We start from the raw sequence: 10247 nt of genomic DNA, 5'->3' as shown, positions 1-10247 counted from the left end.
ACGTTAATTAAAAGTTTTAGCATTTTTCACCAATTATCTTGCACACTACATGCACAATTTTAGAGCACAATACATGGATTCCGAGAAATAAGTTTTGCTAATTGAGTGAATTCGTTGAAAACATATCCACCACATGCTTTACATGTCTGTACAGCCACAAACTGTCCTTCCTTTCGAATTATGAACAACACAAGTATAGACATTAAATCAAAGTACTGAAAGTACTGGGAAGCGCTAAGCATATTGATTTGAAATTCATCCGAATTATTTTAATTTAAATTGTCCTGTTGTATTGCATTTTAAGCGATATTTTGACAGTGCTAGGTCGAGCACAGTTGTCAAAAAGTATGTGAGTCCTGCATATGTGAACCCCCTTGGAATATGAAATTCAACATTGTCTCATTCCTTTTTTTCAAGCATGATACATTATCTTCGTACGTCAAGAGATCAATCAATTTCACTTACAGTACTGTACAAGAAATTGCAAGAAAATATTTTTACGTGTAAAATTAATTTCTTTCCACATCGCCTTGTAGGAATCTATAAGAGGTCGTATTTGCGTATAAATTGCAATTTATTGGAAGGGAGATCGTTATCGAGTTTTCCGATGAAATTTAAACTCTAAATATACATGTAGGTATACTTTTGCTGGAAAATGTATACATTGTATTTGAAAAAAATGTGAACAGATGAAAATGTCGCTAACACTGAAAGATAAAATCTTCTGGTGATCATATTTAATAACAAATTTATTCTGCGTTTACAAGTTTTTCAAATTGAAGATTGGCATCATGTTTGTAACAACGTCATATGACAAAACTCTATGTAAATGAAATGAACATCCGTAGAATTAACGCCCTTAATGTCAGAGATATATATACATTTTAGTATAAAGATATTATATTTATCTTTTGATGCTATCCTGTAATCTCTGATTTTCAAATATATGATTTATAGCGTACATGTATTTGCAGTAACATTTGTGTTGAATTATACAATATGTGTTACTCATTAATTTATGATACGTTTAATTTTGCGATAAAATTTTTTACACTTTTCTTCTTTGGATTAAAAATACGTCATTAAACCCCCAAAAATATTTTGACTATTGTTGAAATAATTTAAAATGCTTCAATATTTTTTTGCGGATGCTTGATGCTTTTCGCCATTCTTTACTTGTGTATGTATGATCTTCACTACCATGCAAAACATGCTGAGAGGAATAAACATATCTACGGATTGTTGTGCTAGTTGGAATGGAATACTGAAAATAATTGATCATAATATTTCTGCTATTTCAATGATTAATAATTCAAGAGTTCATGAAAAAAAAAATACATTATTAATCTCAAGTATTAATAAATCTTCATGAAGGTATACAACATTATTTTTTTCTATTTTATTTAGTCTTCATTAGGAATCGGCAACACAGCTGAGACACATCTTTACATAAACTATTTATTCCTAGTTCCCTACTTCAAGTTTTACACCGTTTGCTTAACATTTCATCAGCCCTATTTCTGTCCATTGCTAAGAACGTTGATGAAGGTTTTAGCATTTTTCGACATATCCTGCACACTACACGCACAATTTTAGAGCACAATACCTGTATTCCGAGAAATAAATTTTACTATATGAGTGAATTCGTTGAAAACACATCCACCACGTGCTCTACATGTCTCTACAGCCACAAACTATCCTTCCTTTCGAATTATGTACAACACAAGTATAGACATTAAAAAAAGACCGTCCTTGAATGCATTCCAGTCTTACTAATTGATACTTAGATGCGAAAATCAACTTCACTGATAAATCTCAGCATGGTGCAAGATGTTAATAGAAAGGCTTGTTTTAGTTACATTGCCTGAAATAATTGTCTAGAAGAAAAAAAATAATTATAGTTTATATGGATATATAGAACGTACCAAATTATGTAAATTGTACATTGTAAATTAATTTATGTGATTTCTTTTACTGAAAAACTCACTTCCAGTTTGAGATTTAAAATCTTATCAAAATTCCATCTGAGTTTTAAATCATCTACCGGGTACGGGTAATATTCAATCACTATATTGCATGTTCATGATAAATAATATACTGTTTTTTTAATTAAGTATTTGCGCCATAGAGGCAGCAACTGTGGGCTACATGATACGAAAGTAATGTGTGCCGACATGATTTAAATGAATTACTACAATGTATATATAGAGAAGACCATGATAAGAACTGCTCTTATCTACCAACATCCTTAAACCTTACTAATTGCCTTCTATTATTAGAAATGCACGTAACGCAGCATTACACTAAAATAGCAGAAAGAGAGTCAGGGATTTCCAGTTGCATATTTTTGGAATAACCAGTGGAGTTATCTATCTTGCTTATAGTGGCGCTGGATCCGGAACGGAAGTAAATTTACGCTGACAGAAAGCGCTTTGCGCTGCGCTTAGCGCTTAAAAAGACCGTCCTTGAATGCATTCCAGTCTGTTACTAATTGTTACTTAGATGCGAAAATCAACTTCACTGATAAATCTCAGCATAGTGCAATATGTTAACAGAAAGGCTTGTTTTAGTTACATTGTCTCAAATAATTGTCTAGAAGAAAAAAAAATAATATAGTTCACAAAATGTATATGGATATATAGAACGTACCATATTATGTAAGTAGTACACTGTAAATCATTTTTATTTGATTTCTTTTACTGAATAACTCACTTCCAGTCTGAGATTTAAAAACTTATCAAATCCCATCTGAGTTTTATATGATGTACCGGATGTACCGGATACGTATTGAATATTCAATCACTATATATTGCATGTACATAATAAATAATATACATGTACTGTTTTTATAATTAATTGCGCCATAGAGGCAGCGATTGTAAGCTACGTGGTACCAAATTAATGTGTGCCGACATGATTTAAATGAACTACAATGCATACAGAAGAGCATGATAAGAACTGCTCTTATCTTCTAACTGTGAAACGTCCTCAAACCTTACTAATTAAGGTCTTCCGTCTCCAACGGAAGACCTTCTTGTTATTCTTCGGTTTCTTTTTCCCTATTATTAGGGTCTTCCGTCTCCAACGGAAGACCCTTCTATTATTCTATTGTTTCTTTTTCACTTTTATTAAGGTCTTCCGACTTCCTTCGGAAGACCTTACTGTTTTTCTTATGTTTCCTATTATTATTATTTTTCCCTTTTCATAGTACACGTGATTTCTCCGAAACTACTGAACCGATTTCAAAGATTTTTTCAGGAATGATGCATTGTTGTAATATCTCCAGACCTTTTTTTCATTTTTTTGAAAATCACTTCCGGTCGCATTTTTTGTCCGATTTTCTTTTTTTAAGTTGTCATTTTGTCCAAGCATCTTCTTGTAAACCACTCAAGATTGAATCATGATATTTTCAGGGATTATAAAACATTTTATTGAGTTATGCATGACGTCTTTTAATTTCGCATCCGTCACTTCCGGTCGACACAGGAAGGGGTGTTTAATTTTAAGATTTTTTGAAAAATTTAACGGGATTGATTAAAGGCAAATAGAACATATATTTTTATTCACAATCCTCAACAAAAAGCATCCATCAGAAATACTTCCGGTAAAAACCGGAAGTAGTCGAAAATTTAAAGTTTTTCCTTTGAATCAAAATAAATCAAATAAACCGATTGAATTTGAGTTTTTCAATTTTTTTCTGACTTGCTGACTGTGATGTCAGCCGGAAATAATGCCGGTATTGTCAAAAGTCGTCAAATGACGTCACTTCCGGTCAAAACGCGTAATTACTTTTGCACTGAGAATAGTTTGGCAAGAAATATACAACAAAAGTTGTGCATAATTATGAGAGCTTTCATATAAGATTAAGGAAAAGGGGCTGGCCCCTATAATTAGGCCAGGGGTAAATAGATCATAAACGTTTTTTTTTCTGAGAGCTAAAAATATTAATTTTTGAATGGTAACAGTTATACTATGAAAAATTTTATCTGAAATCATTTCGAATTGATGAAAAACCCTGTCATTTGGTGTAAAGATAAACAAACTCCAAACTATATTTGTTTTTTCATAAAACAAATATGTGGGAAACCTTACTTGGACAAGTTGTCTAACTACTGTAGCCAGCCAAGCCTTCACTGTGCCACTAACGCACAGTTTTAGCAGGGACCTATCAGTAAGATATAGTGTTGATTCGGTGTTTCTCTGTTTTCTTTTTATGCAAGTAATTTAAAATGTGATGTATGTACACAACAAAAGGTGAAATCAAAATGGGTTGTTTCTGCATTTGTATAGGTGTAAACAACGCGCGGCATTGTGGGAAACGGGAAGGTACTAAAGACTTGATATGCTATAATCCTGATTTGACCTGATTAAAAATTGTCAGTAATATTCCAAACAAATGAATTCTTGTATAACATAATGCATCATAGTCAAAGGTCTTTAAAATAAGACATTTTAAGTACTCAATATTATCATTTAATTTAAAATAAAAACATCGGGTAATTTCAGGTCTTTAGTACATCCGGGTTTCAGTGTGTCCCATCGAAATCGGCAAATCGGACACATGTTGATCATGTTTACAAAGTGAAGTTGAGGATTTTCTCACCATACAAGCCGTATGTAAACATGCACGGACATTTTATCTGCAGCTCAAAGTACTTTATCAATCCTCTGGAGCATTATTCTAAGCAAAATTATCCGATTTATATATTCTTGTGTGAATTGTTTACGAGGAAATTCCGACTGCCACAGTGATAAACAAGGATGAACACTCTTGACTCTGTTTCGGATTCCCCAGTGATAATTGTATCGAATGATTAAAGAGCTGACGGTTACATTTTAATTTATGATTGGCGTGGACCATGGGAATGAATTCGAAGGTAAGATTTTTGTTTACCTAAAATTTACATTATATTACTATCAGACTATGGCAGCTTAGAGCATTTATCAGCTGTCGATATTTTTAGAAATACACAGACACAGCGATATATTAACTGTTTTACAGTTCAGACGCTCTCAGTTAGCCTTTTAAAATCCCCACAGCTTTAAATTTTATTTAATTATGTGTGAGCATGTAATTTCAACAAGACTTGCTTTCAACATGTTCAAAACAAAATGTTTTTCAACTAATAATATGTTGACGGGTGTGATGTTAGGGTACGATAAGCATGGTAAGGGCAGATACTTATTCACTTTTAATTTAGATCAGGCTTGTCAAACCGCACTAGACATTTGGTGCATCGATGCATGTTCACATGGACTGAGTTCAATTCAAATTATTTTAATTCGAATTAATTTACTGCGCATTAAATTACTTTGCATTAGCTCCTTGTGAACACTAACATGACTAAGGTAAGCTAATTCCAATTAAATTTTGAGGCATGTGAAATGGCAAAATTAAGTCAAATGCTACATGTTGGTGGTCAGCTTTAAGTACTTGTGCTATTTTTGAGTGAAAAACTAAGGAAAATATAGTGTTAATCACTAAAATGTGAAAACAGACACTGTGACATTATGTCAAATACATCTGTTTATGCCTAAGGTGATATGATTTGTAAATGATGTCATAAAAGCCTAACTGAAGCCTGCATGACTGTCAAAGTAAAATTTTTATTCGATTTGGTTACTTTGCATTATAATTAGCTGTCATGTGAACACAGTTTGATACGCATTAGTTTGATTTGCATTTAATTTAGTTTACTTCGCAATAATTTACTGCGAATTAAACTCTCCGTCTGAACAGGGCACTAGACTCTAAAGTCACATGACGTCGTAGTGTAAGTTTGGCCTACATTAATACCACTTTAAAGCTTGAATGTAGCTCAAAGAAGCAAAGCACTGTGGGTCCAAAGTTACTGCAGAAAAAAATTTAGTATAATTTATTGACAAAAAAATTGCACACAATATAATATTGCTCAGTTAATTAAATCAATATTTTATTATGTCATATGTATGTTTCTTAGTTAAATTGCAAAAGAAATTTGTAAAAAAAAAATGTAATAGTAGAGTTTGCTTTTTTTGTGATAATGGTTTGTTTGTTAATTAGTCTATTGAAAATTTTTCAGTCATTTTATGATGCCACCACTTGGGATAGTAAGCTGCAAATATAGACTTGTACTCAGCACTTATTGCCTTTGAGAAGTAAGGGATCCTTTTCGTGCCAACACCCACACCTACTGTGACACAGAATCTCGGTTTATACAGTCTCTTTGGAGTAACCTGTCTCTAGCATTTAGCAGTAAGTATCAGCTTCTTATTGATACTTTGATTGATAATGTTATCATGAGAATCTCACTCATTCACTCATTTAATATATACTGGTGAATAGCTTCAATATGGACCTTTACTTGGAACTCAGGGTCATTATCCTAACATCTACTGTGAGGTTTTTAGGGTCTAATTCACTACAAATGTTGGGTGCATGGTTAGGGAACATAACTGCGTACATGTTTTTGTCTTAGGTTTGATGCAGTGAATTAAAATCAAGCCCAGCTTCATGATTATACATAGCGATTGCCCTACCACTAGGCTACCATAACAGACAATGATGTATTTGGGTTATATAGTAAAAAACGCTTAGGCAAACACTTATAATGAAAAGAAGCTTATCAAAAATTGAATTTTATTCCCAGTCTTTTTAAAATATATATGGAAAACTAAATGGTGTCCTGATAAGGCAATTTGTTAAAGTGTGTGTTAGGAACAATGTGCTAATTAACACAGTGTTCTCAACACTGTTAGGCTAAGGCAACTTAGAACAACATGCAGTTGTGCTGATGCTCAACATGCTGCCATGCTAAGGCCATTCCAAGTTTTTTCTATGTTTAGCGTCCGTGTGCGCCTTGGTTTTTGACACCCCATGTTAGAAAAAACACACAACATCAAGAGCCCTGAAATTGATTAATTTAGGCAAAATTGTTGAATTTGTCAATTTCTCCAAATAATTCTGTACAGTAAGTTATATTTGGTGTATTGTAAGCGTTTATTCCCTTGTTTTTGCTTAAGAATAGACATTTCTTCTATTAAAGTAGTTTAGTTAGATCAAATCATTGAAAATCATTTAAATCAGGTGTTTTATGTTTTGGCTTCTGTGTTGTTGTTTTTTTTGCGAATAGATTGGTAGGTTTTTGAAAGATGGGTGGACGCTAAACAGAGAAAAAACTTGGAATGGCCTAATACAACTTTACACAATCTATTAGGCCAAAATAAAAAATACTCCTGTTTCCTGTCACCCGACCTACCCTACATTTTACCCTCCGACCCTAAAAGTTTTTATTACATTTTCATTTTTTGGATAACTATTTTTCTAAAATACTGAAGTTGACCAATGATATTTACAGAATTAATACATCACAAGTGTACAGGTTACCTTTACTTTATAAATCTTGATTAACAAACTTGCTTTGAAACTGTTAACATATCATTTTCTTGTTATTACAGTTATTACATGCTATATGTTCTGCATTCATTAAATTTTGAAAATAAAATTTTTTATAAAAATAAAATTTTTTCCCTACCTACCGACCCTAATTTTTTTGGTCAGGGGACAGGAAACAAGAGTATATTTTATTTTGGCCTTATGTGTAAGCTTGACGGCGTAGTGTAAACAGCCTGCTGAAACTTTGTTACAAACGCACTAAGTACATTGTCACCGTGTTGTCATAAGCACACTAGCCCATTCTCATAAGCGTGATAGCACATTTTTACTTCACGCTAGCATGTAAGTGTCTTAAACAATTAGCATGCTGTCATAAACTTAGAAGCATGGTGTTTTAAATGAGCTAGAGCAGCATTGTTACTTTGCGCTAGCTCATTGTTTCTTATGCGATGCTGTTTTGTCACTTCATTAGTGCATTGTTCCTAATGTGCTGTAACACCTTTATGAATGGCCTTATCCTGACACATAAAAAATCATAACCAGATACCATCTTTCTGACTGATTAGTCGGTTAACAACTGTTAACCATTACCATTCCTAATAAATTTTGACATGAACAAGTTATGTATATACCATTTATTTGAAATCATGAAAAACTAATATGTTATTTATTACATCCTCAAATGACTGCCTGTAAACCTAAATTTATAAATGATTTTAGAGTAGTTTTACAAATAATACACATGCAGAAACGTGACAGTATATATTTATTGACTGAGTTCGAGGGCAACATGCGTTTTGTCGGACCATAGAACCAAACTGTCTGCCCGAGGCCGTTAGGCCGAAGGCAGGCAGTTTATTTGGTTCGAGGGTCCGACAAAACGCATTTTGCCCGAGAACTCTGTCAATAAATGTTTTGTTATACCTTTCATTTTATTATATATTTTTTGACATACATGTATTTTGTACTATATTCCGTAATGTAACATTAGATCTGTCATTGTTTAAAACCAAAGAATGAAAATGAGATTAAGCTCCGCCCATTCTGTGACGTAAGCAGTCCAACATCTCTCCGAGCGGTCCAACATCGATTTTTTTATGCCCGCTCAGCAAAACATTAAAAATGTTAGACTTTTTTCTGTATAGATTTGTATAGGAACAATTTTTTAAAGGTATAACAATATCTTATAACTAAGTTTGATGGTTTATCTTATCTGATAAGTTGTACTTTTAAAAAAAATCAATTTCTTTTGATAGGTGTGACTGTCATCTGAGTACTGAAATTTGATGCCAAGCATGATCATGATTTGCCAGAAGAGCCTCTTTTGGGAGATGACAAAGAATAAATAGCAGAATGAAATTGAAACAATCAACTGAATCAAGTCTCACTTTAAGAAGATGATTTTAAATATATCATATTTAAATTTTGATTTGAGAAACATTTTAAATATATCATATTTAAATTTTGATTTGAGAAACAGACATAAATCCAAAAATATGATTATATCAATTGCTTTCAGTTTTTCAAGATAAATAGATTTTGTTGCAAAATCTAATATGTTTAATTTGGAATAAATGTTCTTTTAAATATTTGTCAGATCTTGCATGTTTACATCTGTATTGAGGTCTTCCGCTTCCAAGGGAAGACATACCAATTCTAATGGTAAAGATGATAGAGGTCTGTCTTCAGTGGCAATATATAAGATCTAATATGTGTATTTTTACAGTATAATTGAAGGAACATTGCTATCTTGGCATAAACAACTAAAGCATTAACAAATGTGCATGATTCAGAACAAAGGACATGTTATTTCAAACACAAGATCAAAGAGATGTCCAGTCACATTTCAAAGTCAACAAAGCACAAAATCTGTTTACAGTTTAGCTCATATGAGCTAAAGCTGTAGTAAAATTTTGAAAATTCACCCATTATCATCTTTATCTTAAATTCTTCAGAATTTCATTTCCTTCTCAGAACAACTGGACAAAGTTAAGTTAAACTTGGCACAGAGCATTCATTAGTGTAGATTTCTGTGATTTAGTGATTTTCATAGGGTCACATTGACCAGCATTTTTCTCAAAATTGCTTTTAGACAGAAACATAATATTTTCAGTGATGATAGAGCTACATGTGCTGATGTGACACATACCTCTCTCTTTCTCCGGAAGTGCAGCACGTCGGCGCTCGCTATGGCTTGTAAAAAATCCCATAGGGGATTTAGAAAATGTTCACACCTTTTCTGCAATATCTTTTTACATGTTAATATTTTGTAAAGACATATAGAAGAAAAATTATAAGAATATCACGATCTTTCAAAGGATATCAACTATAAAGGGCTTGCCCCTATAATTAAGGACTTAGAGGGACCAAAATTTTTTCCTTAATATCTGGAAAAAAAATTTGAATTTGTAATACGTCAAAGAAGCAAAGTTGTTCAAAATGTCAAGCTTAATCTATTGAATTCGTCAAAATGCGTCTGGTGACGTCGCTTCCGGTCAAACCGAAAGTCATCAGAAAGTGCATATTTTTGTCATTCTTGACAAGGTTTTGGGTAACATATATCAATGAAGGCATTAAACTTAATTTTTTGTCAATTCACATCACCTTTGGTCAAACCAGAAGTAGCCAAAAAAGCTTATTTTGAAGGTTTTGACTCAAAATTGAAATTATAAAGTCACTGGAGACAACTTAGCTCATTGCTTTCTTTTTGTTGACGTCACTTCCGGTCAAAACAGGACGGAAGACCTACTCGTTGCTTTGCAACGAGCTTTGCTCTAGTTATTATTCCTCTTTTTTCTTTACAATTTTTTTGCAGAAGATTTCTCGAAGACGATTCGATCGATTTTGTTCAAATTTTCAGAGATTATGTGTT

The 10247-nt window shown here is 32.7% G+C and overlaps 1 long non-coding RNA gene across 1 annotated transcript; it reads left to right on the top strand.

Annotated features, from left to right (window-relative positions):
- Positions 1 to 4406: 4406 nt before the first annotated feature.
- Positions 4407 to 8966, top strand: LOC134280297 (uncharacterized). The gene is made up of 3 exons (XR_009994880.1): positions 4407 to 4877; positions 6063 to 6235; positions 8632 to 8966. It is a non-coding gene; the product is annotated as an uncharacterized LOC134280297 (long non-coding RNA).
- Positions 8967 to 10247: the final 1281 nt, after the last annotated feature.

This window comes from Saccostrea cucullata, unplaced genomic scaffold, assembly GCF_032062105.1.
Source record: "Saccostrea cucullata isolate Sc308-1 unplaced genomic scaffold, CSIRO_AGI_Scuc_v1 ctg5858, whole genome shotgun sequence".
Taxonomy (NCBI): domain Eukaryota; kingdom Metazoa; phylum Mollusca; class Bivalvia; order Ostreida; family Ostreidae; genus Saccostrea; species Saccostrea cuccullata.
Note: the sequence above shows the minus strand (reverse complement) of the source record. Positions and strands in the feature narration are given on the sequence as shown.